Below are 27,406 nucleotides of genomic sequence, written 5' to 3' on the forward strand. Positions count from 1 at the left end.
GGAAAGATGAAGTGGATGAGTGGCTGTTGATGAGGAAAGAGATGAATGTTTCCAGACTGCGCCCCCCCCCCCCCCGCTCCTCCGGTTGTGCTGCCCCCTCCCCATGGCGCCTCTGGCCGTGCTGCCCCCCCTTGCCTGCAGGAGGTTAGCGCCGGCCGGCAGGCGCGCCGCTTTTTGAAAACGTGCTGAGGGGAAGCGGCTGCTTCCCCTGCACCCCACTAGCTACGCTACTGGCAACACAGTTATGTTTGCTGGATACCTAGGTAGATTAGGGGAGAATGTAAATACATTCTGGTCCTGAAGCCTTTCCCCCCAGCCCATCACTAGCTGTCGGGGAGAGCTCATTTAGACTTTGCTAACAAATCATCATTTGAAATTATTAGGTTGGCCAACATCACCCAAATGAATGCACTGACATTGTCATAAAAAACAACAGCTGTGTAAGGAAGCTAGTCTAGGTTCATACTTTTCAAATCTATTCTACTTTTTCAGATACACGTATTTTATCATACACTGTATATGCTTTTAAAGTGTGTATTAATGTTTCAATTTCAATTCAAATTTCCAAACAGTCACTAAATTGGCATGTAACTAGTTCACAAAACTCAGGTGTGTGTGTGTGTGTGTGGGGGGGGGGGGGTTGGGAAATGATAGTGGCCAGACACGGGTTACAGAACTATCCTGCCCTGTTCAAGACAGAACAGCTCAGGGATGGACAAAGCACTTTGTAGAGCTTTTTTTCCGTTTCACAAAGGAATGGCTGTGGTGGGAAGCTGGGACCCTGGCTGCACCATCAATCTACTTGACCATGCCTGCTTGAGGCAGTGGCAGAACAGCCAGGCTCCCAGTCTAGCGCTGAAAGGTGTGGCAGATGGGTCTGTTTCCTGCCCATCTCCTACATTGGTGTGCTAGAGAGGAGGTTTTCTGCGCCTTCATCCCATGTAAAACAGGCCAGAATTTCAATATAGAAATCTAGGCAGGCAGGACATTTTCCATCATAGCCCTGGGTAGGCAGGTACCTCTAGGCCAAGGGGGATCAGAATTCTTTCCAAACCGCGCAGCACAAATCAGAAAACATTTTCCCCGAACTACAAAGAGAAAAACCCTCTAGAGTCTGCGAATTATCAGCTGTTATCATTGTTGTTACCCAGCAATGAGTCGTCTTAGCATATCTGCAATGCATGGGCGGCAGGTGGAGCCCCCTTTCGGGGAGGCTATTCCCTGGCTCTTCCCCTTCCGCCCATGCCGCCCCCCCCACCCAGCTGAAGCCCTGAGACCCCCTCCTCCCCGCAGCTGGACCCCAGAGTGCCCCCACCCTTGGCCAGAGGAGCCCCGGGCCAGCCGTACCGCGCTTCCCATCTCCTCCCCAGACCTCAAGCTGCACCGTGTCTCTTCACAAAGAGGAACCTGCGCTTTTGATATATCCCATGCAGGTTCTGGGTGGGCTGAGCAGGTGGTATCTGCAACTCAGCTTCCTGGGTTCATCAATAATCTCTCTGGAGTCCAGGGAGATTAATGATGAATCCAGGAAGCTGAATAGCACATACTGCCTCCTCAGCTGCCCTGGAATCTGCATGGGGCATAATAAAGCAAAATCTTCTCCTGCCAAACCGCAAACCAGGCGTCCGGCAGCAGCAGTACCAGGGGAGGCTGAGGATACCCCCCACCTATGTAAAACGTGCCTCAGGCAGCACGTGAATAGGATTCATCACTGAATTTGGTCTGCTGGTTGGATCACTAGCTTCCCCGACTTGGGCCGGGTACTGACGGAGAGTGTGACGTGAATGCTGTACAGTACAATTGCAGTAGTTGTAATGAAGATGTTCTGAAGTGTCTTATAATTGTCCCTGTAGCTACCTTTTATACAAATCTACATGAATACTGTTGTGAGTGGTTAACCTAGGCAGCCCCTTGGCAAACAGCCTCGTGCCTGCACAATAAGTAACCAATGGTTTTTAGCTGTAAGGAGTCTCCCCCCCTCCTCCCACCCCCAAAAGGCGTAGGGGCAGATTCTCTACTCCCACCTGAGGGAGCCTGACTCCCTACCCCAGAAAGCCTGGCTCAGGCACAGGGGTGCTGGGAACCAGTTGCAGCAACCTAATCCTCAGCTGCCCAGGGCTGGAATAAGCTAGAGCAGCTCCTGTGCAGCTCTAGCTTAACTTTAAGCACTGTAGGACTGAGGCATTGTGGGCAGTCTGGAGCGCTGCCCTGCCCTATCCCAGGAATGCTCTGCCATGTCCCTTCTCTCCTTTTATGCCACTGATGGGCAAGGCAAACTTCTTGCACCCTCTCATGTGGAATAGATGGAGATTGTAGAATAAAAACAATGTAGGGAGTGAATTAACCAGGGGGATTATGTGTAACCCCTCTTTTTCCCCCCTGAAGTTCATTATTTCCTCAGTTCATTATGGCATTTAATTAATATTTCCACTAGGTATAATTCATGTACTTCAGCCTTCCTCAGCACAGGGGGCTGGACTAGATGGTCGCCTGAGGTCCTTGGCAGCCCTACTGCTCTAGGATTCTATGATTAGCACAGAGCTATTAGTATTAGTTGTGTAGTATTCGGTTTTGCGAAGCATTGAAAATTCACTTGGTATTTTATCAAATGCCCTGAGAAGGCCAATGTGATCGTTTTCTCTCCTCCACCATGACCGTGGTTACAGCAGTATCTGTACAGCATCCCCCTCACTGCAGTATCTGACATCCAGCCCTTCCAAGTCCCATCTGTATGAAGTTATTGTTGACCTCACCAGCCTTTCTCATTAGTGTTTCATCTCCTTCCTTGTTTCACTTTGGCCACTTTGGCTGACCCAGATGTTTTGTTCAACAATGCCCCTCCTGTGTTAATGTTGTCACTCAGTGTCTCAGGCTGTCTATGCTGCAAGCAAACCCCTGCAGCTAGCCCCCGGCAGCTGACTCTGGCTCGCGGGGCTCAGGCTGCGGTGCAGGCTCTATATTGCAGTGTAGACATTCGAGCTCAGGCTGGCGTGCAGGCTCTGGGATACTTCGCCCTTTTGGGGTCCCAGAACCCATGCTCTAGCCTAAGCCAGAACATCTACACTGCAATTTTAGATCCCGGCAGCCCAAGTCCTGTGAGCCCGAGTCAGCTCACACAGGACAGGCTTGGGTGTTTTCTTGCAGTGTAGACATACCCTCGGTGGCTGGTCATGGTCTCCATTGGAGGTGAGCGTGTGGGTGGGAAACGTGTTTTTAAACTTTTCCCCTCCCACCCCAACTTCAAATGACTGTGTTGAAATCAAAACCAAAATATCATTTTTGTCCAGGCTTCCTTCTTGATTCCCAGTTTTGATTTTAATCCCCAAATGTTTTAATCATTTCCTTAGCAAACCAAACACTGAAACTGGACAGATGGTTTTAGCTTAGTTCTCTTCCCTGGAGAAAGTCTTCTCAATTAAAACTGTAGCTCTCACACATTCACTTGATCCTTCTCAGTCTATCCCAATTAATCCTCTATACGAAATGTTACATAACGATGGATGCTTTCCCCCTCATTTACTTTTCCAACTTGACATTGTTTCCTATGTGTTTGCTTACTTGCACTGTCTGCTGTTGGGAGACTCGATACAGATCTGTTGTTCTCCTATCTGCAGCAGCAACATAGGTGTGTAGCATTTCTTAGTCATTTGGAACAGAAGGAAACGGTGTTGGTTGTTGAAGTCAAACACATACAGTTTCTCTCCTTGTTGCTTTTTTTTTTCCTCCACAGAAAATAATTAAACAATCTTGTAAATACTTAAACCACCATAATTATACTGACTTCTTTATTACTGGATAATCCTACTTCTGTTTTTGGTGGTAGACTAGCTTGCCTCACCATACATTTACTGCTTTCAGAAGTGTGTTCTTACACACGTAGGGGGTGGTACAACACCTTTCCTTAGCTATGTGAATGATGCGATACAAACTTAGAAAGGGCACCAAAGAGGTCAGACTGGATCAGGGGTGGGCAAACTTTTTGGCCCAAGGACCACATCTGGGTATGGAAATTGTATGGCAGGCCATGAATGCTCATGAAATTGGGGGTTGGGGTGCATGAGGGCTCTGGCTGGGGGTGCGGGCTCTGGGGTGGGGCTGGGGATGAGTTGGGGGTGCAGGAGGGTGCTCCGGGCTGGGACCAAGGGGTTTGGCAGGTAGGAGGGGGATCAGGACTGGGGCAGGGGGTTGGGGCATGGGAGAGGGGCAAAGGTGCAGGCTCCGGGCAGTGCTTACCTCAAGCAGCTCCCAGAAACAGCAGCATGTCCCCCACCGCTCCGGCTCCTATGCGGAGGCGCAGCCAGGCAGCTCTGCACACTGCCCTGTGCACAGGTGCCGCCCCTGCAGCTCCCATTGGCTGTGGTTCCCGGCCAATGGGAGCTACGGGGGCGGCGCTTGGGGTGGTGGTGGCGTGAGGAACCTCCTGGCTGCCCCTATGCATATGAGCTGGAGCGGGGACGTGTGGAGTGGGGAAAGACCCCGATCCTGCTCCCCAGCTGGGTCACCGGAGCTGGGCGAGCCCCAGCTCCTGCTTCCTGGTGGGAGCTTGAGGGCTGGATTAAAATGTCTGGAGGGCCGGATGTGCCCACCGGGCCATAGTTTGCCCACCTCTGGACTAGATGGTCATAATGGTCCCTGCATAGAGTTTAAGCCCAGAAGGGACCATTTGATTATGTAGTTAGGCTTCCTGCATTACAGAGTCCATAGACTTTCACAGTTACCCCCATATTGAGCTCAATAACTTGTGTCTGACTGACCTCAAAATCTATTAATCAAAAAAGTTTGGACATGGATTTCAGCAAAGCTGGTGTGTGTGTGTGTGTGGGTGTGTGAGAGAGAGAGACTGGAAACAGGTTTTGTTTCAAGGGATCTCTAAAACAAGTTAAGTGAGGATGGTGGTCTCAGATCAGTATTTGTAACATTACATCACATTACAATTTCATGGAGTTGTTGGCTCAGAGACTAACTGGGCTATTGCAGATTAGGACTGAGGAGTATTGGCAGAGCTGTTTGGGGAAGGCTGTGTACTGCTATTTGTCACTCACTCTTTATGAGCAATATAATTCACACTCAAATTAAGGGTGAAATTCAGCCCTGTGCAGGCAATCAGTATAAAGCCTGTGCCCTACTTAAATCCCATAAGGGCTGAGATGGGATGTGTTGTGGTAGCCATGTGCTGTGCAGGGATGAATTTGACACTAGAGACCATATTCCCAAAAGAGCTCCGCTCCCATATAGGCATCAAAATATTGACCAGATTTTTAACAGAGCTCAGCATGTAGGATTCTGAGCTCTTTTGAAAATCTGCCTGAGTGAATCCATACCCTTTCACATAGCTACCATCCAAAAATGGGCATACAGTCTCTATCTTGACACTTTTCCCATTGAGACCAATGAATGCCCAGCACCATAATTTATCATTAGTGATTATCTGCTACATATACAAATATTAATCGGGGTTTTCTCTGTGTGTGTGTGTGTGTGTGTGTGTGTGTGTGTGTGTGTGTGTGTGTGTGTAATAGACCACACACACACACACACAGAGGGAGTTCTGATTTCTTCCTACCCTTTAACATTTGCATTTCTGAGGCTTTAAAATTGATGTATGACTGTAATTTAGTCATCAAGAGATGCTAAACAAAATCCATTGGATGCTTCCTCTAAATAAATAAACCAAAGAAGACAATCCGTTTTCCACATTTGTTTAAACTCCTGAGCTGATTCTTATATTCTCCCTCCTCTTTCCCCCCCCTCCCCCCGAACTCCTTCGGCTGCTAATGGCAATTGTACTAAATAAAACGCTTTACAATAAGGGGGAAAAACAAATCTTTACAAAAAAATAAAATGTAGATTTTATTTTAATCCCAAATAAAGTTTTGCTAATTTCCTGAGATGAATCTTTTCTTTTTTGTAGCATTGTCATAATGTTTCATTTAAAGTCAGTGGAGAGTGAATTAGGGTATGAGGCATACAGGTAGAAGAGAAGTATATTCTGTTTATAACAGAACAGATTTATAGCAGCTGAGTGGGAGCAATGGGTATGCGCAAAAATATGGAGCTGTTAACTTAAGAGAGAACCTCTGTTGGGAGGGTGGCTGGAATCTAATAATCATGGAAGTTAGAGATGAAGAAGATTTATTAGAACATCCAGTCCATCTCCTTGACAGTGCAGGATTGTTCCCTACAGTATATTTTCTAGTGCTGTGTCTTCTATAGTTATTACATTCTGGAAAGTAATGGGACTGTCCCACTTTCCTTTGGGAAATTATTTCACAGCTTTGTTGTCCAGGAAACTTTTATTGATATTCAGGGAAAATTCAGGTTTGTCTGTTTCCATCAAAGCTGAATTTCACCTTTTGTGTCTAAAACGCACCAGATTTTTTTTTTTTTTTAATATTTTTTTTTAAAGCGTGCTCTCCTTTGACACTATGTGCCTCTTCCCCACTGCCTGGCACCAGACAGAAATGATGGTCTCGTGATTAAAGAGGGGTGCAGTTCCTGGCTCTAACACACATTTCCTGTGTGACGTTGGGCAAGTCACTTTGAGGTAGATTTTTCAAAGGCACCAATAGTATTTTGGCACCTAATGTCCATTGAATTAGAGTGGGAATTAGATGCTCAAGTGCCATCTGTGCCTTTGGAAATCTACCCCTTAATCTCTGTGCCTCAGTTGATACAATAGAGATACTAACATACAGGCAGGCCGGCTCCAGCTTTTTTGCCGCCCCAAGCAGCGAAGTGAAGGAGAGGGACTGAGGGACCTGCCGCCGAAGACCCGGACGTGCCGCCCCAAGCACCTGCTTCTTTCGCTGGTGCCTGGAGCCGGCCCTGCATACAGGCAAGCTGGTCTGGTTTCAGGCTATGAATTGGTCAGTGCTCAGCTGATGCTCACACCCTTGGCAAGAGCTGGCAGCTCATCTGCCAGCGTCACAGGCAGCATATTTGGAGCTACCCAAATATTTGCCAAAGCAGAGAGCGCCTTTTTAAAAAAAATGCTGGTAGGCTATTGGTAGGCTATCTAGGACAAGATCTTAAACCAACATGACAATAATGAAAATAACTGATGATCCTGAAAATCCTGACTTCAGCATGGCCATGTGTTAGGCTCTTCTAGGTTTTCATTTGATCACTGAGACACAGTCACTGGTTATTGAATCCATGTCAGTACTTTGTCATCTCAGCGCTTCCCCCATGACATCTTTGAGCTCTGTTGTCCGTCTTCAAGGGCTCTTGCAGTAGGTTTATATTGACTGACAACACAGAAAGATTGAGAAAATCATAAAGATGTCTTGTTCTTGACTGGCTCAAAAACGCAGTATCCTGTTCAAAGATAGTTATGCTGCCTACAGGCCATTGTTTTTAAGGATGCCTAACTGTGACTCTATATGATTTTAAAGTCGTTTTTTGTAGACTCTGAAGCTGTTTTGCACAGTTTCTACTAGACCATCTGTGTATCAAAGAGCCAGCTCAGTGTTTAACAGATGAATCTGTTCGCAAAACGAGTACACAGCTAAACATAAAAGCACGTAGCTGTCTTGTGATGCAAGCATTCTTTTACAGACTGATGGAAAAACATTGGTGCATCAATTTCATCTCCTTTCTCGTGGCTCAGCAGGAAGATTTTTTTTAAAGTACAGTCTACCCTAATCACAGTAAACTGTGTTTTTACTGATTGGTTTAATGGTTAAATATTTATTCTGGTTCTTAAGACTTGACTTTAATTAAATGTCCTTTGACACCCTTCTTACATCTCCAACAAACAGGCTGAGCAGATGTAAAATTTAATGTGCTTTTAAGTCGCACAAAATTAAGGTCCAGAATTAAATCTACAAAGACTAATGGAAAACATGTTGAGAACAAACAAAACCTACTTGTTAATCAGGTTTTTTTTAAGTGCTTGACTAACGAAGGCATGATTCTGGAATTATTTGGTGTGCGCACCAACAAAGTTCAGTAGGGGTGTGTGTGTGTGTGTTGTTTTTCCCCCTTGGAAGCATCTGCAGGTTCTATGGCAACCAAGCTTTTTTTTTGTAATATGTTTTCTCACTCTCAGGTATCCCAGCTAAGGAGTTAAGCTGATAACCTTTGACATTCTTTATCCTGAAGCAATACAGTGTTTCAGATGGCATGTCAATAGCAATTCTTTTTTGCTAGCACCAAATTGAAAACCTTAGCTGACAGGTACAGTGTATGATTTAAAAGTGTTGCAAATGTAAATAGATTTAACAGCACATTTCAAGTGACCTGCCAAGTCAATGACACTCTTGGGTGAATTTGAAAAGCAGAGTAGAACCGCTAATATCTATTTTATGTACAACTAACATTGACACAGACTAACTTTAAATACATTTGAGAGAGGCAAGCAACTGATGGGCTTGGAAAAGGTCTATTATGTCTACAGCTGGATGAATACTGCATAACCATTTCCATGAATAGTTTTTTCAAAAATTTAAATTTCACTTAAAACGTATTTTTGATTTCTGCAAAAGTGTTACAAAAAAGCTTGAAGCTTTTTAAACTAAATTCCAAGCTCAAATCTGACAAAATCGTAAAATATTAAATTCTGTATTTAGTTACAAAAATCATCTAGTCAGGGAATACACAATACCATGTGACTTTTGTAACTAATCAGCAGGGATCTGCCAATTGTGAACATCTGCAACAAATGATTCACAAATGATCTGCCAAAAAAAAGGACTGTTTGCTGAAGAAATTCAAATAATGAATAAATGAGAAAACTGTGATCTGTTTGACTAATGTTCACAAATAGTCTGCAAAGTATTAAAAATGATTTCCTAGACTCTGATGATGCCTGTCGATGGCCAGACAAATAAATTAGGCGTCTGGTGAGCATAACCAATTGTAAACTTTCTGGTGACACACATTAGAAGAAATCAGTAATACTGTTGGCAGTCTGCTCTTTATTATGATTAGTTGTAATTTTTCGGTGTAAACTGTGCTACAAATTCATCCTTGGTTCAATTCCATGGGAGTCAGACCAAAAATTAGTTTGACGGCAAATATCCCTATATCTAACCATATATTTTCAACCATTTTTTAAAGTGCTACCGGCCATGAAATATAACAAATATCTTAAAATGTTAACAGTTACTGAGCAAATTACACACTTTCCAAGTCTACCCTTAATGGCAGCACTTTACCACTCTTCTGCCTAACTTCACCGTCTTCCTTTCCTATAACAATTACTCCTTTTTATGGCTGTGGTCTGTTTGCTCCCTCGCCACAGCCAGAGATTAAGACCTCTAGACTCACTGCTGCAGGCAGCATTATAATTATTATTTCTTCTTAATATTGTAACAGTATCTAGAGGCCTCAAGTAGGGATCAGGGCCTCATTGGGCTAGGCAACCTCTAATAAAAAGAGGATTCTTGCCCTAAAGAGCTTGAAATCTAAGTAAAACCAGAGAAACTGTGTTAGCACCTGACTAATGTATCTTGGTTACATGCAGCCAGAGGCTTTTGTATGTTGCCCTGCAGTTGGGAGCATGGGGTGTGTGAAGAGCAGTGTGCGCCAAAATGCTTCGCTGTAACACCTGCACATGGACACTGCAGGCACGAACTTCAAGATTCCTAATTTGCACTAATGTAGTCCTGTTCAGAGGACTACATTAGTGTGAACTAGAGACCTTTAAGTTCACACCCACAGCATCCACATGCGGGGAGTTACAGTGCAGCACTCTGGTGTGCATTGCTATTCACACCTTAGTCGGTGTGCTTAAAGCCTTACCATGTGAGGCCATGAGTTCCAATGGACAGTGTGCTGTCCTGGGACTTGGGAGGCGGTTCTGTTCCTAGCTCTGTGACCTGTCAATTTGCTGTTGCTTCAACTCTCCCCTACCCTCCTCCCCCCTTTGTTTTTCCATCTTACTCTCTTGTCTATTTAGGGTGGAAGCTGTTCGGGAAAAGGGAGGGTCTCCTACCCTGAGCATGATGAGGCCTCTAGATGCTACTGGATTATGAAAATATGAAAAACTTCACTCTGGACTATTTCTAAATGGAAAAAACAAAACCATGACCTAGTTCTGACGTACAGGTAGCATTCAGAGATCACTCATTTACTCAGTGCTTACAATAGATGTGGTTTCCCAGTCAGATACAAGTTCCTCTGCAGTATGTGTAAAGATTGAGGTGGGGCTTCTACTTTATTTTTTTCATGCTAGAAGAACTGAAATGTATTGGTCTCATTTTCTTTTTGGGGGTCCTACTGTGCATTTAGACAATAGCATTTGTCTATGGAATTTAAAATGCCCACAGGCAGTTTCTCAAGAGAGAGCTATTCTAGTGTTTTGAATTATAGCATTAACCATATGGAAGTTGGAATGTTGTCTTTTTAATGAATTTCATTCAAAAAACTAATTAGTAGTCTGACTGGGTATTATTTATGTGTGTGTATCTGCCATGAAATGTTTTACTAGCATACCACAACATTCACATCTGTCAAAGATGTTAATCATTCTTCAGTGGTAGAAAATACCCCATTTAATTGTTGTATCTTTCTACATATTTAGGTAATCATTTATTAAGCACTGACAATGTGTTTGGTGCTATACAGCACCCATCTGTGCAATACAGAGTTTGCAGTCTAACAGATAAATGGAGGCAAAGACACTGGAAATTAAGGCTATAACCCATCTGAAGAACATTCTGTTGTGCAATCTGTTTGGTAGGGTTTTTGGAGAGGTCTGAGTTTTTATAGGTGGCTGACTGGCTGAGTTCCTGTTGAATGGATCATTTCAGTGCTTCTGCAATGTAATTGTATTGTTAATGGTATGTTAGGGCATTTAAAGCCTTGGATAGGTATTTGTTTAGTAGCTGTTTAAACTGAAATAATTATCTTATTCCGTGAATTCCAGGTGCTCAGTTTTTGACCATGAAATGTGCCAATCTCTGCAATGCCAAATCCTGCAATTTGAGGCATGTAAGCAGATCACTGAGCCTGTGTGGAGTCCTGTGAAGTCAGTGGGGCTCTGTGTGGGTGTAGCCATTCTCCTGCTCACAATGAATTGCAGGATTGTGACCCAAAATTACAATGTACCAACTAGTTGTACCCACAGCCTTCTATGGGAAAATGGCAAACTGCTGCCCTCTAGTGGCTGGCCTATAGACACTAGGGGTACGTCTACACTACGAAATTAGGTCGAATTTATAGAAGCCAGTTTTATAGAAATCGGTTTTATACAGTCGATTGTGTGTCCCCACATAAAATGCTCTAAGTGCATTAAGTCGGCGGACCGCGTCATCAGGACCAAGGTTAGCGTCGACTTACAGAGCGTTGCTCTGTGGGTAGCTATCCCACAGTTCCTGCAGTCTCCACCACCCATTGGAATTCTGGGTTGAGATCCCAATGCCTGCTGATGCAAAAACAGTGTCGTGGGGGGTTCTGGGTACATGTCGTCAGGCCCCTCCCCCTCCGTCAGAGCAAAGGCAGACAATCAATTCATACCTTTTTACCTGGGTTACCTGTGCAGACAACATACCACAGCAAGCATGGAGCCCGCTCAGCTCAGCTCAGCTCACCATCACCATATGTCATCTGGGTGCCGGCAGACGTGGTACTGCATTGCTACACAGCACCAGCTACTTGCCTTTTGGCAGTAGACGGTGCAGTATGACTGGTAGCCTTCATTGTCGTACTCCTCAGTGAGTTCAATCAGAGGCACCTGGGCAGACATGTTTTGTCTCCTGGCTTATTGAACCATCTTGACGATGATGGCTAGCAGTCGTAGTACATCATTTTCTGCCAAGCTCCCAGAAGATGCCGCTGGCTATCAGTCATGCTGCACCATCTGCTGCCAGCTTAAGATGTAAAAAAATAGATGGACCAGATTTGTTCTGTATTCATTTGCCTCAAATGTTGCCTGTATTCATTTGCTTTCCCCTCCCTCTGTGAAATCAACAGCCTACTAAACCCAGGGTTTTGAGTTCAATCTGTGGGGGGGCCATTCTGTGTGACAGTTGTTTGTGTTTCTCCCTGATGCACAGCCACCTTTTGTTGATTTTAATTCCATGTACCTGTAAGCCATGTCACTCGCCCCTCCCTCCCTCCCTCCATCAGACAATAGTTTCGTGCCTTTTTTCAGCCCAGACGCCATAGCACTGGGATCATGGAGCCCGCTCAGACGTTTCACTAACATCAACGTGGGATGGCCGGGAGAGGTACATGATGCTCACGTCTTCAGGAACTCTGGTCTGTTTCAAAAGCTGGAAGAAGGGACTTTCTTCCCAGACCAGAAAATAACCATTGGGGATGTTGAAATGCCTATCGTTATACTGGGTAGGACCCAACCTACCCCTTAATGACATGGCTCATGAAGCCGTACACAGGAAGCCTGGACAGTAGTCAGGACCTGTTCAACTATAGGCTGAGCAAGTGCCGAATGGTGGTGGAATGTGCATTTGGATGTTTAAAAGCGCGCTGGCGCAGTTTACTGATTCGGATAGACCTCAGCAAAGCCAATATTCCAATTGTTATTGCTGCTTGCTGTGCGCTCCACAATATCTGTGAGAGTAAGGGGGAGACATTTATGGTGGGGTGGGAGGTTGAGACAAATCGCCTGGCCGCTGATTACGTGCAGCCAGACACCAGGACGGTTAGAAGAGTACAGCAGGGCGTGGTGCGCATCAGAGAAGCTTTGAAAACGAGTTTTGTGACTGGCCAGGCTACGGTGTGAAACTTCTGTTTGTTTCTCCTTGATGAACCCTCCCACCCCCCCACCCTCGGTTCACTCTACTTCCCTGTAAGCTAACCACCCTCCCCTCCCCCCTTCGAGCACCGCTTGCAGAGGCAATAAAGTCACTGTTACTTCACATTCATGCATTCTTTATTAATTCATCACACAATTAGGGGGATAACTGCCAAGGTAGCCCGGAAGGGTTAGGGGAGGAGGGAAGCGCCGGGTGGGGTGGGAGGGGGAGGAGGGAAGGACAAGGACACGGACACACTGCAGTTTAAAAATTTAAAACTTTAACTCTTATTGAAGGCCAGCCTTCTGATGCTTGGGCAATCATCTGGGGTGGAGTGGCTGGGTGGCCGGAGGGGCCCCCCCCCACTGCGTTCTTGGGTGTCTGGGTGAGGAGGCTATGGAACTTGGGGAGGAGAGCTGTTGGTTACACAGGGGCTGTAGCGGCGGTCTCTGCTCCTGCTGCCTTTCCTGCAGCTCAACCATACGCTGGAGCATATCAGTTTGATGCTCCAGCAGCTGGAGCATCGACTCTTGCCTTCTGTCTGCAAGCTGACGCCACCTATCCTCTTCAGCCCACCACTTGCTCTCTTCAGCCCGCGATTCAGCCTGCCGCCACTCCTCTCATTCATATTGTGCTTTTTTGCACTCTGACATTGACTGCCTCCATGCATTCTGCTGTGCTCTGTCAGCATGGGAGGACATCTGGAGCTCCGAGAACATGTCATCCCGAGTCCGCCGTTTTCTCCTTCTAATCTTCACTAGCCTCTGTGAAGGAGAAACATTTGCAGCTGGTGGAGGAGAAGGGAGAGGTGGTTAAAAAAGACACATTTTATAGAACAATGGGTACACTCTTTCACGTTAAATTTTGCTGTTTACATTACACAGCACATGTGCTTTTGTTACAAGGTCGCATTTTTCCTCTTATATTGAGGGCCTGCCAGTTTGGTGTGAAAGATCACTCACGCAGTGCCAGGCAACAGAATTCGGCTTGCAGGCAGCCATGGTAAGCCACAGTCTTTTGGCTTTTTTAACCTTCATAATATGTGGGAATGGCTTCAAACAGCAGCGCCCTCATTTCCCATACCAAGGACCCATTGGGTTGGCCATTTAAAATGGGTTTGCAATGTAAAAGGAGGGGCTGCAGTTTCCGGGTTAACATGCAGTACAAACCCAACTACCCAACCCCACACACATAATCCCAATTCTCTGGGATAATCACTTCACCCCTCCCCCGCACCGCGTGGCTAACAGCGGGGAACATTTCTGTTCAGCCGAGCAGGAACGGGCACCTCTGAATGTCCCCTTAATAAAATCACCCCATTTCAACCAGTGAATGATATTACTCTCCTGAGGATAACAAAGAGCGATAAGGAATGGATGTTGTCTGCATGCCAGCAAACACCGGGACCATACGCTGCCATGCTTTGTTATGCAATGATTCCAGACTACGTGCTACTGGCCTGGCGTGGTAAAGTGTCCTACCATGGCGGACGGGATAAGGCAGCCCTCCCCAGAAACCTTTTGCAAAGGCTTTGGGAGTACATGAAGGAGAGCTTTCTGGAGATGTCCCTGGAGGATTTCCGCTTCATCCCCATACACATTAACAGACTTTTCCAGTAGCTGTACTGGCCGCGATTGCCAGGGCAAATTAATCGTTAATCATTAAACATGCTTGCTTTTAAACCATGTGTAATATTTACAAAGGTACACTCACCAGAGGTCCCTTGTGTGCCCTCAGGGTCTGGGAGCACGCCTTGGGTGAGTTCGGGGGTCACTGGTTCCAGGTCCAGGGTGATAAACATATCCTGGCTGTTGGGGAAACCGGTTTCTCCGCTTCCTTGCTGTGAGCTATGTTCATTGTCTTCATCATCATCTTCTGTGTACCTGAACCCGCTTCCCTGTTGCGTGATTCTCCATTGATGGAGTCAAAGCACACGGTTGGGGTAGTGGTGGCTGCACCCCCTAGAATGGCATGCAGCTCTGCGTAGAAGCGGCATGTTTGCGGCTCTGCCCCGGACCTTCCGTTTGCCTCTCTGGCTTTGTGGTAGGCTTGCCTTAGCTCCTTAATTTTCACACGGCACTGCTGTGCGTCCCTGTTATGGCCTCTGTCCTTCATGGGCTTGGAGACTTTTTCTAATATTTTGCCATTTCATTTACTGCTACGGAGTTCAGCTAGCACTGATTCATCTCCCCATATGGCGAGCAGATCCCGTACGTCCCGTTCGGTCCATGCTGGAGCTCTTTTGCGATCCTGGGACTCCATCATGGTTACCTGTGCTGATGAGCTCTGTGTGGTCACCTGTGCTCTCCACGCTGGGCAAACAGGAAATGAAATTCAAAAGTTCCTGGGGCTTTTCCTGTCTACCTGGTTAGTGCATCTGAGTTGAGAGTGCTGTCCAGAGCGGTCACAATGAAGCACTGTGGGATAGCTCCTGGAGGCCAATAATGTCTAATTCCGTCCACACTACCCCAAGTCTGACCCACAAAGGCCAATTTTAGCGCTAATCCCCTCGTCGGAGGTGGAGTAAAGAAACCGGTTTAAAGGGCCCTTTAAGTTGAAAGAAAGGGCTTCGTCATGTGGACATGTCCAGGCTTAATTCGATTTAACGCTGCTAAAGTCGACCTAAACTCGTAGTGTAGACCAGGCCTAGAACAGGGGTGACACCTGAGCCTCAGAAGGAGCCAGAATTTAACAATGTACATTGCCAAAGAGCCACAGTAATATATCATCAGCCCCCCATCAGCTCCCCTGTCCCCCTCACTCTCAGTGCCTCCCACCCACCGGCAGCCTCACTGATCAGTGCCTTCCCCCTCCCGATCAGCTGTTTTGTGGTATGCAGGAGGCTCTGGGGGGGGGAGGGGGTAGAAGCGAGGGCATAGCAGGCTCAGGGGATGGGGCAGGAAGGGGTGGAGTGGAGACAGGGCCTGTGGCAGAGCCAGAAGTTGAGCAGTGAGCACCCCCTGGCACATTGGAAAGTTGGTGCCTGTAGCTCCAGCCCCGGAGTCGGTGCCTATACAAGGAGCTGCATATTAACTTCTGAAGAGCCACATGTGGCTCCAGAGTCACAGGTTGGCCACCCCTGCACTAGAAGTCCTAATTACAGATCTAGCCGGGATTCTCCTTTAGGTCAAGGAGTTGAGACCTCAATTTTTTTAAAGCTGGAGATCCAGAGTTTCCTCACTATGTGTGACCCAGTGGCCGTGACATCTGGGAATAGTTGAGGACTGAAGTCTCTCTGGTCATGGAATTGTTATAAACTGTCCAGTCCTTACTCACATTTGATGACACCACTTTGCTGACGATACCTCAAGCACCAGCCCCATAAGAATGGCTACTTCATTTGACTGCACCTGTCAACATGCCCAACGCCCGCAATTCATTGTTCAAACATTTAACCATCTCCTGACCTCCTGTCTCAAACGAACACTGACATAACAGCTGGAAGTAGGAAAGGCAATGCAATTATTCTAGAAATGGCGTTTCTGGGGAGAGTTAAGGGAATAGTGCAGGGAAGTTTCCTGTTACAGAGAAGAAGGGGTGTTTATCTATAGATGTGCTTACTTGGCCTCTAGCACTATATTATGGGAATGTGTGTCCAGTCCAGGAGTGAGCTGCAGCATCGCCAGGTAACTCAAGGTATAATGATTGCAGAACTTTCAGTCAGCCTGCAGGAGCTTGCATGCCATATCACGCAGCACTAAACATCACACTGTCCTTTGAGCCTATCCATCGTGAGGCAATAATGAAAAGCGGGTAAGGCCCTCATAGCTGTCTTCAAAGTGGAGAGGGCTGTGGCTGTCAGCTTGGCAGCACTGTCTGAACCAGTCAATCCAGATGACCTTTCTAAGAGTCTTGAAAATGATCACTTCATAGTGGATGTGAAGTCATGCATCTTTTATGCATGATGGGATGTCATTTTTTTAAACTCCATTGCTGCAACCCTCAAAAATGAAAAGTCACTATTTCCAGTATCTATTAAATGTGTTGATGGAATCCAGAAATGTCCCCACTAAGGAAGTTGTTTTTCTAAATTATCCTGCCCTCCTGACTGATACCTTTATTTTTACCATCCTTTTTTTTATGCTTTAATCAGTAGGTATTGGCTAGCAATCTACCTGACAGGCCAGGTGCTGGCCCTGAATTTCTCATTAGGACTTCCAGCCACGGTAGGTGTCAGAGATATTAGCTGTACAGTATTGGTTGCAAATACAAAACTTTAAAAATAGTCCAATTAGAGAGAGGCTGGGATGTCATCTATACTGAAGCTGCCACTAGGCAGCAGAGGAATCCATTTTACTCTCACAAGGTCGTGTTTTAATCTTGAATTCACAAGTAATAACTAGCGGTGTTATCTGGCACTGACTGTGGCCATTTTCCTTCAGAGCTGCTGTGCAGTCAGATCCTGGGCTCCATATAAAGATGATTTGAAAACTCTGTCAAAGTGCAGCGAACTAGCTCACTCTCTACTTCATTCACTCTATTAATCCACTAAGCAGACACTGTGTTGGCAGGCAGACAGCTGAAATAGTTGTTGAAATTACACCCATCTGGCTTAAGCCAGGACAATGCTTACACCTCCATGCAGCAGAGCTGTTGTATATGACTCACCTCAGACACATGTGGAACAAAACCTGTGCCAGGAGAGACACTTGCTTTATACATGCGTGGACTTGTGAAACATTCGCAGGGCGGAATATTGTCTGGAAGGAACCAGCCTGAGAACACACAACTCATTATACACACACAACTCCTTAACCCTTGCCTTTGAGGTTTGAACTCTGGAGTGATGAGTCAATAGGTCAGTCTGCTGGTATGCTCACTGCATTAGTAATACATTAATTCCCTGCCTGGCCTGGTTGAGACAAAGGAGAATAATATCAATATAAGATTTCTTTCTCTTACATCCTTGCCATAATGGAAAGATAATATGTATATAAAATAAGGGTGTGTGTGTATGTATATATATCTATATATGGATAATTTTATAATATAATGGAGCTGGTTTTTGTTTTGGTTTCTTGGCTCCAGGAACCATTATTAACAAAATCAAACCCCATTTTAAATCCCTCTCTAAGTTACAGAGATACAGGATGTAATTTCAGCTGTATGAATCTCCTCACATTTGAATTCTCAGGGGTCCATATGCAGTTTATCAATTAGTTTTTTCACTTCTTTACTGCCAAGATTTGACATTTATTTTCTGCTGCAGAGCTTGCCCGAATGATACTGTGGAGGTAGCTTGAGATATAACATAAATATATTTATGCTTTAGTAGAAGCCTCATTTATCATGTAAATAGGCATTCCCCCTATGGAGATGAAACAGCTTGATGAAAAGGTAGGGTGATACCTTGGTTGTCTTTCATTTTTAAAATGGTTAAATGTGCCCATGTAAGGTGGAATTTAAAAGCATTTGTGCCAACCACTGAAATTTGGGCAGTATGTGTTGCATCTTGTCAGACCTCTTTCACTGATGCCAAGTCTCCATTTTCAACCATGGCAGCATTTGCTGGGAATGAATAAAATCCAAGTGAAAATTATTGCTAATGCTCTGTTACTGACATGGGTATAATGGAACTCTAACACTGGCATCTTAGGAAAGGTTATTTATGTCCTGGCTCTTCTATTGTAGGCCTACTCTTCAAATGTTAGTTGGGGCACCAAGGATATGGAGATCCTACATTTTAGTGCCCACATCAGCACGTAGGCATTTTAAAACAGCTATCGCACCACTGCATGGAGCGTCAAGGAGCTAACTGGGGGACAGGAGCTTCTCAATAGCTGGCTCTCACCTCTGGAATTCACTCCTGTGGAAAGTACATTGACGTTTCAAGCCGGTCACCATTATCATTCATTTATGTTAGCGGGCTGGGCTGCACTGTTTCAAGGTTAAACCTTTCTGTGGATTATCATGGAGACCTAGATAGTTGCTCCATAATTAAGTTTGTAGCAGGATTATGCCTTGGACAGGACCTTTATAGATCAAGAAAAATAAATTGTTAAAAATCAGTCAAGGTTACCCAAAGGCAATACCTGCCCACTAACACCTTTAAAACCAAGGAAATGCCCAGTTATGGTACCTTTCTTTAACATATGTTTAACCCCCACCCCCCACATCTCATTCACCACTTTAGTGCTATTTAGGTATTTGCATTACGGTAGGCGCTAGATGCACTCAATGAAAAAAAAATTGACAAATTTTGTAACGATCTACAGGAAGTAATACAAGAAGTTGCAAGACAAGATGTGTTATTGGTGATGAGAGATTTTAATGTGCAAGTGGAATGGGACTGGAATTCCTAGGCTGGAGCAACAGGCAGATTCGGACTCAGTGAAGAAAATGAAAGAGGAGACAGGTTACTGAATTCCTACCTAAGCAAGAAACTGGTGATGACAAAGCTGCTATTTCAACAAAGAGCGCCTCACTGGAAGTGAACTTAGGCTATGTCTACACTACGCAGCTTTTAGCGACACAACTGTGCCGCTACAGCCGCCGCTGTTTGTTGGCAGGAGAGAGTTCTCCTGCCAACAAAAAACTTCCACCACCAATGAGCAGTATTAGTATTGTTGGCAGGAGAGTGCTCCTGCCACAAAGCGCCGTTCACACCGGCGCTTGTCGTCGACAAAACTTTTGTCTTTTGGGGGGGGAGGGAGGAAGGGTGTGGTGTGGTTTTTTTAACACCGCTGAACAACAAAAATTTTGTCTTTCACTTGCCAGTATAGACCAAGCCTTAGATAACGCCTGATGGGTAAGTGAAGAACATGATAGACTTTGTACTGGTAAATTGCAGATAGAAATCAAGTGTGCTGTTGTGCAGACCATTTGAGGCCAATATCAGATTGGATCAAAAATTAGTGCTGGCATCAATGAGGCTGAGAGCAACCGAAAAAGTGCCAAGAAATAAAATCTATGACTTGGACAAATTGGAAGAGCCAGATATCAGGAAAGAATACAAAGAAGCTATGCAGAAAAATATCCGCTTTCTGGTGAAAGAAGAAATGAACGTTAAAGAGACATGGAACAGTGTAAATAATGGGATATTGAGAGCAACTGAACAAACATTGGGCTACAAGACCGAAACCAAGAAACCAAGGCGGAGAACGAATGAAGTGCTACTGTTGAGTCACAAGCATAGGAAATGAAAGAGAATAAAAAGGAAGACACAAGTCTGAGAGCTCAGTACAATAGACTGAACAGAGAGATAAAATAGCAGAGAGCGACAGAAACAAAAGTATAAGCAAACACTGTAAAGAAGCAGAAGAATACATGAGAAAAGTGACATGGGTTGCATTGGAAGATAAGAGAACTGAGTGGAATATATGAGTTGAAGATGTCAGCAGTGAAAGACAAGTGCAGTCAAATAATTAAGAATGAATAAGCAAAGAATGAGCGTTGGAAAGAATATTTTGATGAGTTGTACAACATGCAGAACACAGTTGATGAAATGGCTGAGGAGAAGCTCCCCATTCCCAGTATAAAAAAGGGAGGTCAGATGCCAGAATAAGTGAAGATCTCAATAGAAAATTTGAAAAAGGAAAAAAGTGCTGGGAAGTGATAACTGCAGAGCTCTTGCAAGCAGGTCAGAAACACACAGTAAAGGCGATGCCCAAGACATTCATCAAGATCTACAAACAAGATCAAGTGCCGAGTGAATTGGGGAATGCGACAATAGTGCTGATCTATGAAAAAGGAGAGAAGATTGAGCGCAAAAATTACAGAGGAATCAGCTTATTGACTGTGTTCCAGGAAAAGCATTCACCAAGGTGTTTCAGAGGAGAATGAAGAGGTATATGGAAGCGGCGCATGCACAGAAACAAGCCAGATTTAGACCAGGATGTATGTGTGTGTGTGTGTGTGTGTGTGTGTGTGTGTGTATATATATATATATATATATATATATATATATATATATATATAATATAAAATCAGCTATTTGAGATAAGGCAGAAATTGGAGAAGCACATATAACAGGTTTGGATTGTGTTCTAACCACTTTATAGACGTCAAACAGGCTTTTGATGCCATAGCCTTTGGCCGAAAGGGTTACGTTTTGAGAATCGGTGGCACCCCAGAGAAACTGATGAAGCTAGTTGAAAATATCTGCAACTAGCCGATGAGTGTGGAGAGAGTAGACAAGGAGCTGACAGAATGGTTCAGACAAGGATGTGTGCTATCACCATCACCAGATTTGTTCAATTTGGCACTAGAAGCAGCAATGACTGTAGCACTGAGAGATGAAGTGGGAGGACAGCCTTAGCTTCACTGACGATATTGAACTCATAGTATTGTCTAATGAGAATTTACAGAAAATAACTGACAGGGTAGACCAGACAGCAGAAAATTCAGACTGAAGATCACCATGGAGCAGACAAAAATTATGGCAATAGGGAGACCAGATGAAGAGGTAAAGATCAAAGTCAGAGACAAAAAACTAGAACAAGTGGAAACATTTGTAAACTTTGGAGGGCTAGTATTGAATGGGAATGGTGAAGATGATGTAAAAAGGAAGACTGGATGAGCCACCACTGCATTAAAAACACTCAGTGAGCTCTGGAAGGCGAAAGCCATTTTGATAAAAAGAAATGAACTCACTCAAGGGAATACTGAGAGTTTCAAGATTGCAGAAAATAAAAAAGGAAGTGAAATGAAAATGGCTAGAACAAGAAATAAAGATGTTGCAGAAGATTCAAGAAAGACAACTCTGAGAGTTTGGACACATGTCAAAAATGGACCCAAAAAGGATACCACACATGGTGATACACCCCAGAATGCATGGAGCTAGCAGTTGAGGAAGACTGAGGATGCATTGGATAGAAACAATGAAGAATGACAGAGAACAAAAGGGTTCGTAGATTAATGAAGTTGGTACAAGGCACAGTGGTGGATAGTCTTCATTTGGGCCCATCAGTGCTGCTGAGCTGACAGAAAGAAATGGAAGGAGGATGACCTAGAGGCTCCCACCAGAATTGGGGTCCCATTTTGCTGGACGTTGTACAAACACACATTAAGAGACAGTTTCTGCCTGGAAGAATTTATAGTCTAAACAAGCAGTAAACTAAAAAATAACAAACAAAAAATACAAACTAATATGGTGTAGCTGTTCTCTTCCCCCGTCCTGGATCCAGATCAGCACAACTCTTTCTCTCTGTCTCTCCCTCTGAGACACCCTACTTGTCAGGCAGCTTCTGATTCCTTCTAAAGGCCTTGGGTGACCTTTCTCAGTCTGTTGGCTGCTTTCTGAAGAGATGGACTCTTGTTGCTATGGCAATTAGAGCCAAAACCAGAGTTTCAAACAGAAGACTTTGGAGAACAGATTTATTTATTTGTATTGGATTCATTGTTGCAAAAGAGACTGTACTTTCCTGAGTCCCCCATTCCCATGTTAGCACCGCAAGGAAAGATTGGCAGGACTCACAGACAAATGTAACCCTATGGGTTTTACTATCATTGTAATGTGCTATTGTCCTAAAAAGGTAAATTTTACCACTATTCAGAGGGGTATAGTGCCTTATTTATTACTCATTTATTACAGGCAGGGAGCCTTGGGGAAGCAGTTACCCTGAAGGAGAGGGGAAACAAACCAGTTGACAAGGGTTTACATTTGAGCATGGGTGTGTGGAATTGGATGTGTGCAGTCACAGGTGGTTCTGTGTTAGACCTGAGACAGAGGTTGTGTGGTTGTGCATTTGGTGGGCTGGATACTTTAGCTGGTGAAAGCACCATAGGTATCAATTACATGAACTGAGGGTTTGGCCCTGTGTGTGTGTGATAAGTATGTGAGTTAAAAGGTGGTCTGGATATTAATGTCATCTTAGCTGGAAGTTTCCTTGAATTTCAATGGCTGTCCCAATATGAAATGCACTTGAGCTCCTTTACAGTAAGTTAGCCAACTTTCCTGGGTGTGTATGACCATGAAATGGTCAGTTACATGGCTGTGGCTATTTGAGCAAACAAATACAGAATTTGGCTGTCCTATTGAGGCACCCAGGGCTTAACATCAGCCCTCCCGTTTTTTATTTTCTGCTATCGGAAACCCTCTGTTTTGCATTCATACTTGCTTAACAAACAGATGAGGAAAATCTGCCGCGGGTGTTCACTTCACAAAAATTTGCAAAACAGATTTAAGCCTGAACAGTTGTTAATTGAGACTGACTGCTTGAATGAAAATTAAAAACAAACAAAACTGAGCACATCGTCACATCACATGCATCCTGACAGAAGCTCAAGATAGACTGTAGGGTGTTCCTGTTTGATGTTTCCTCTTCCTTTCTCTAAAAGGCCAGTGTGTTGCCAAAATATTTTCCCTATTCACACAACGAACTCCTGGAGCAGTGGTCCCCAAACTTTTTCGTCTGGCAGATGCCAGACACCGAGCCACAGAGGACCGTGGCGGCAGACGAGCATCCACCAAAATGCCGCCAACAAGCAGCGTCATCCAGAGGTGGTGTTGCCAAAATGCCACCGAAAATCGGCGGCGACGCCTCTGGATGACGCTGCTTCTCAGCGGCATTTCGGCAGATGCTCGTCTGCCGGCCCATACGTGGGCGCACTTAGACGCCCCGGTGGGCGCCATGGTGCCCGCAGGCACTGCATAAGGGACCCCTGTCCTGGAGGGTCAGATTCTGCCATTAGATGCTCATGGGTCTCTCCCATTGCAGTCGTTAGAGGCTAAGTGCATTCTTATCAGCGTAGAATTTGGCATCACTGTTAACTCCTGGAATTTTTCCTCCATTTGCATTTGCAAGTACGCTAAAGAGTTGTGTATGTGCCTAGAGCTTTGGATAATGCATTAATAAAAAAATAAAGATTGCTCAACAAAACCATCCCTTCCAAGAATCAGAAATAAATCCACAGTACATTTGTGGGAGAAGCAGGAGACTTGTATTACAATGGGCTTATCTGCATTGCTACATTTTTTTTAAATCTTCTGGTGAGCATGCTATGGAAACAGCTGCATCTGCCTGAACAAACACTTTGCAACTTAATGACCATTCTCTTGAAAATACCACTATAAAAAATTCAGCACTTGCCAGGAGTTTATGAAGTCCTGGTACATTCTGACCTACAACTTTAAATCAAAACAGTTGCTAGCTAATCACCCTGTGGAGCCAAAGAAGGAGAGCGACACACAGCTGGTGGTTCTGGTACTGGTAAATGAAGGTTGAGAGGTGAATACTAGTGGTTCTTTGAGTTAAACCCCAGGATGCTAGGGAATAATGAAATTAGGAGGCAATTGGAACTGCATTGCCAGTGGTGGTGTTCAGAGTTGCAGGGAAACAGTAATGAGGTAATTTATGGTTTTTCCTTGTTGCAATGGCTTGCTGTCATGTTCACCACCCCAACCCCACTGTTTCATTACAATAAAACGAGTCATTAAAACAGCAGAGAGAGGCTTGATTCAGATATGTCATTATGAGAAAATTTTAAACAGAAAAGACAGTTGTACACATGGGACTGAATGGAATTTATGAGCTGAAATTCTACAGGCTCCATCCTGCACTACCGGTGGGAATTTGGCCATTGATAAGACTGAAGGATCCTAGCAACAGAAAGTTTGACTTGTGAGGAGGTTATGTCAGTGGGAAGAAAGCCCCCCTCCCTTGTGAGGACCCTCACTGAGCGAACAGCCCCAAATGAATGGCACTGGCTGGAAACAGGCCAGGGGATGTGTTGATTCTATGCATCTCCTTAGTGCCTCTGCCACTGGGACTCCTGTGAGTGTCAACCATAAATTAAAGCTGCTCTTCCCTGGAGGAAACCCTAAAAGAGAACAGGTGGTGGAAACGAGCACTATTTGATTCAGGGAGGTGTAAATTGCACCCTGGTGAACCAAGACCTGTGTATGCTACATGGTTTTCCACATGTAACATAAAAGGCAGTTTGAAGAAAACAAAAGGAGTACCACAACAATGTAATGTCAGCAGAAAAAGTAGGTTTGAGAGGGACCACAGGATCTGGTAATGTCCGCCTCAGACTCTGAAGCAGAAGATCTTCAATGCTAATCCAATTTCCTACTGTCTCACCTTATGCCCTTGGGCAAATCATTGAACCGCTGTGTGTCTCAGTTTCCCTGTGTATAATACCTGTTGTGAGGTTTAGTTAACACTTGGACGCTGCTATATGAGTGCTAAGTATCATTTATTTACCATTTTTGTACATAGTATTGAATGTCTGTCACTTTGTGAAGAACATATTTTTAAAGTAAAGATCCTAATGCAGTTGCAGCTTTCATGTTGGGATGGGTGAGCCCATTAGGGTAGAATAAGAACTATGTCCAAATTTTCTGTCCCTGTGAACTGAACTGGTCTTGCGATCCAAAAAAGTCCCTTTAACCTTTAGACTGCCTCTTACTTCCTGTGCGCCTTGGCGGTCTCACCCTAATCCGTAAACACTAACATACAGGAGAGAGGCTGTTCTTGTGATGTTGCAAATCTGGCTTTGCATAGTCATGAGGGTTGGGTTAGCTGGGAGTAAGAATAAGCATTCCAGCACTGGATTTCAGTGGGAAAAGTAGCTGGCTTTGAACATGGTTTTTAAGTAAACTTGCATATTTAAAAATGTGTGTTATTGGAGAGGGATGTGTGTAAATGGAGGTTTGTTTCTAAGTTAGCTTGGGTTTTTTATATGTTATAGGCAGAAGGGAGTTTGGATTTGTGCATTAATTTAGATAATCTCTATCTCTACTGATAACCAGTGCTCTGCTGATATCCTTCCTCCAGTCACTTGCAGACTGAACATTGTAGCAGAATGTACTATTATTGTTTTCCTTTTTTCCCATTTATAATACATATGTTAAAAGTGTTTTTTCTAGGCTTTGGATGCCTTTGCTGTATGTTCAAAATGCAATCACAAAAATAATTTAAACCAGCAGCTGCTGTTCATCTCACAACCAGAAAATACCTGACTAATGGTCGCCCTTCATCAGCTCCTCTATCCTGCCACTAGATATGAGGAATCTGGCCACCAGTGCACAAAAGATTATGATGGTAGAGGTAATGGAGGAGAATCAAGTTGTCTAATGGGTTATTTAGAGGGTAGAACTTGGACCACAGTATTTTGAACTACTTATGTCGAACTATCTATTTGATCTTGTGTTTATCTGGGACACTCTGAGTACCTTTCCCAGACCTGAAGAAGAGCTCTGTGAAGCTTGAAAGCTTGTCTTTCTCACAGACAGAAATTGATATTACCTCACCCACCTTGTCTCTCTGATATCCTGGGACTGACATGGCTACAACAACTCTGTATATGCAAAGTTAACAGATAATGGGATTTCTGTGCTTACATCTCATGTACCATCTTGTTCCTAACACCTCATAAATGTGCCAAACAATTGAAATTAATTGCTAGAAGTTCCTGGAAACTTATCACTGTCAGCTTCATAGTCCTGACCCCTCTTGTTAAAGCTTCCCTATTCAATGCCAGTGAGTGGCACCTGAATTCATCCCTGACAAAAGTTTCATTTTGTACTGCAACAATGAGCTGAATGTTGGATGTCAGTAGTTACTTGTCACTTGTGCTTGTTTATGTATGGGATGTATATTGGAAACACATGATTATCTTATGGAAAGGGCAGAGATGTCCTATCTTTACTAGTTATTTTTCCTTTCTCTGTTTCCGTACATGGTAATCTACATTTTAAAACCTGCCTTGGATTCCCAGCCACATGACAATAATTTTTCTCTCCGCATCAGCAACTACTATCAAGGAAGATGGTGAGAAGCTATTTTTTTTCCTGAGTAATTTACATTGTTTTTGCTGCTAAAAATGGGTCTGGTGTTATGCACCATATATAGTAGCTGTTCAAAACACACTAGTCTCATTGTAGGAGCAGGAAGCGTCAGTCTTTTCATCAAGGCCAGGAAGTTGCTCTTCCTACATGGTAGGAAGTTCCAACTGTGTTTGGGAATTGTCTGATTCTCAAACTGCTTCTGATGCTCTGTGGGGTAAAAATCTCAGCTAAGAAAACTCTGGGAAAGTAGCTATACTGTGGCAAGTGCTACTACAAATGCACCATTTCCTGAGTCCTGACTACAATTGGACTCACATGACCATACAGAGCAGCATGAAGTAGTATTGAAGTCAGTGATGTTCTGTGCTGGCACAAGAGATCACCCACACTGATGTGATTACAGGAGAAGGGCCTTACAATTTAAACTCTTTAGATCAGGGTGTGTGTATTCATATATGTGTAGCACTGTGGGTGCTATAGCAATACAAATAATCCCTAAGGGAAGAATTTTCAAACATGTCTAAGACCCATTTTCAAAATGACTTAGGCAATTAGGAACCTATTGGGATTTAGGCTCCTAAGTGTTTGTCACTTTAGAAAATGGGACTTGGGCATTTCTGAAAATTTTACCTAAATATTTTTAAATCAGACCCCATATTTGCCTACAACACATACAAGCCAAATAAGCCAATGCACATGCAAAGCACCTATTTTGGAATGCAAAAATTAATAACCGAATGCACACTGTCCATGTGCAGGTGAAGCTGCCTACCTGCCTCCAGGAGCATGTTTGGAAGGGAAAACTTGGTTGTCTATTTTTAAAAAAAAGTTTGGCCTTTTATGCTATTGGGATAAATAATGATATGAAATTTTGCTCAATATTTTCATTCAATTGAAATATTTTTTTAACCAATTAACCCTTCTGTCTCATGTCTAAGGAGACAGCCAGATGACAGCTCAAATCACACATCAC

The sequence above is a fragment of the Malaclemys terrapin genome, chromosome 3 (assembly GCF_027887155.1).
Source record: "Malaclemys terrapin pileata isolate rMalTer1 chromosome 3, rMalTer1.hap1, whole genome shotgun sequence".
Lineage (NCBI taxonomy): Eukaryota > Metazoa > Chordata > Testudines > Emydidae > Malaclemys > Malaclemys terrapin.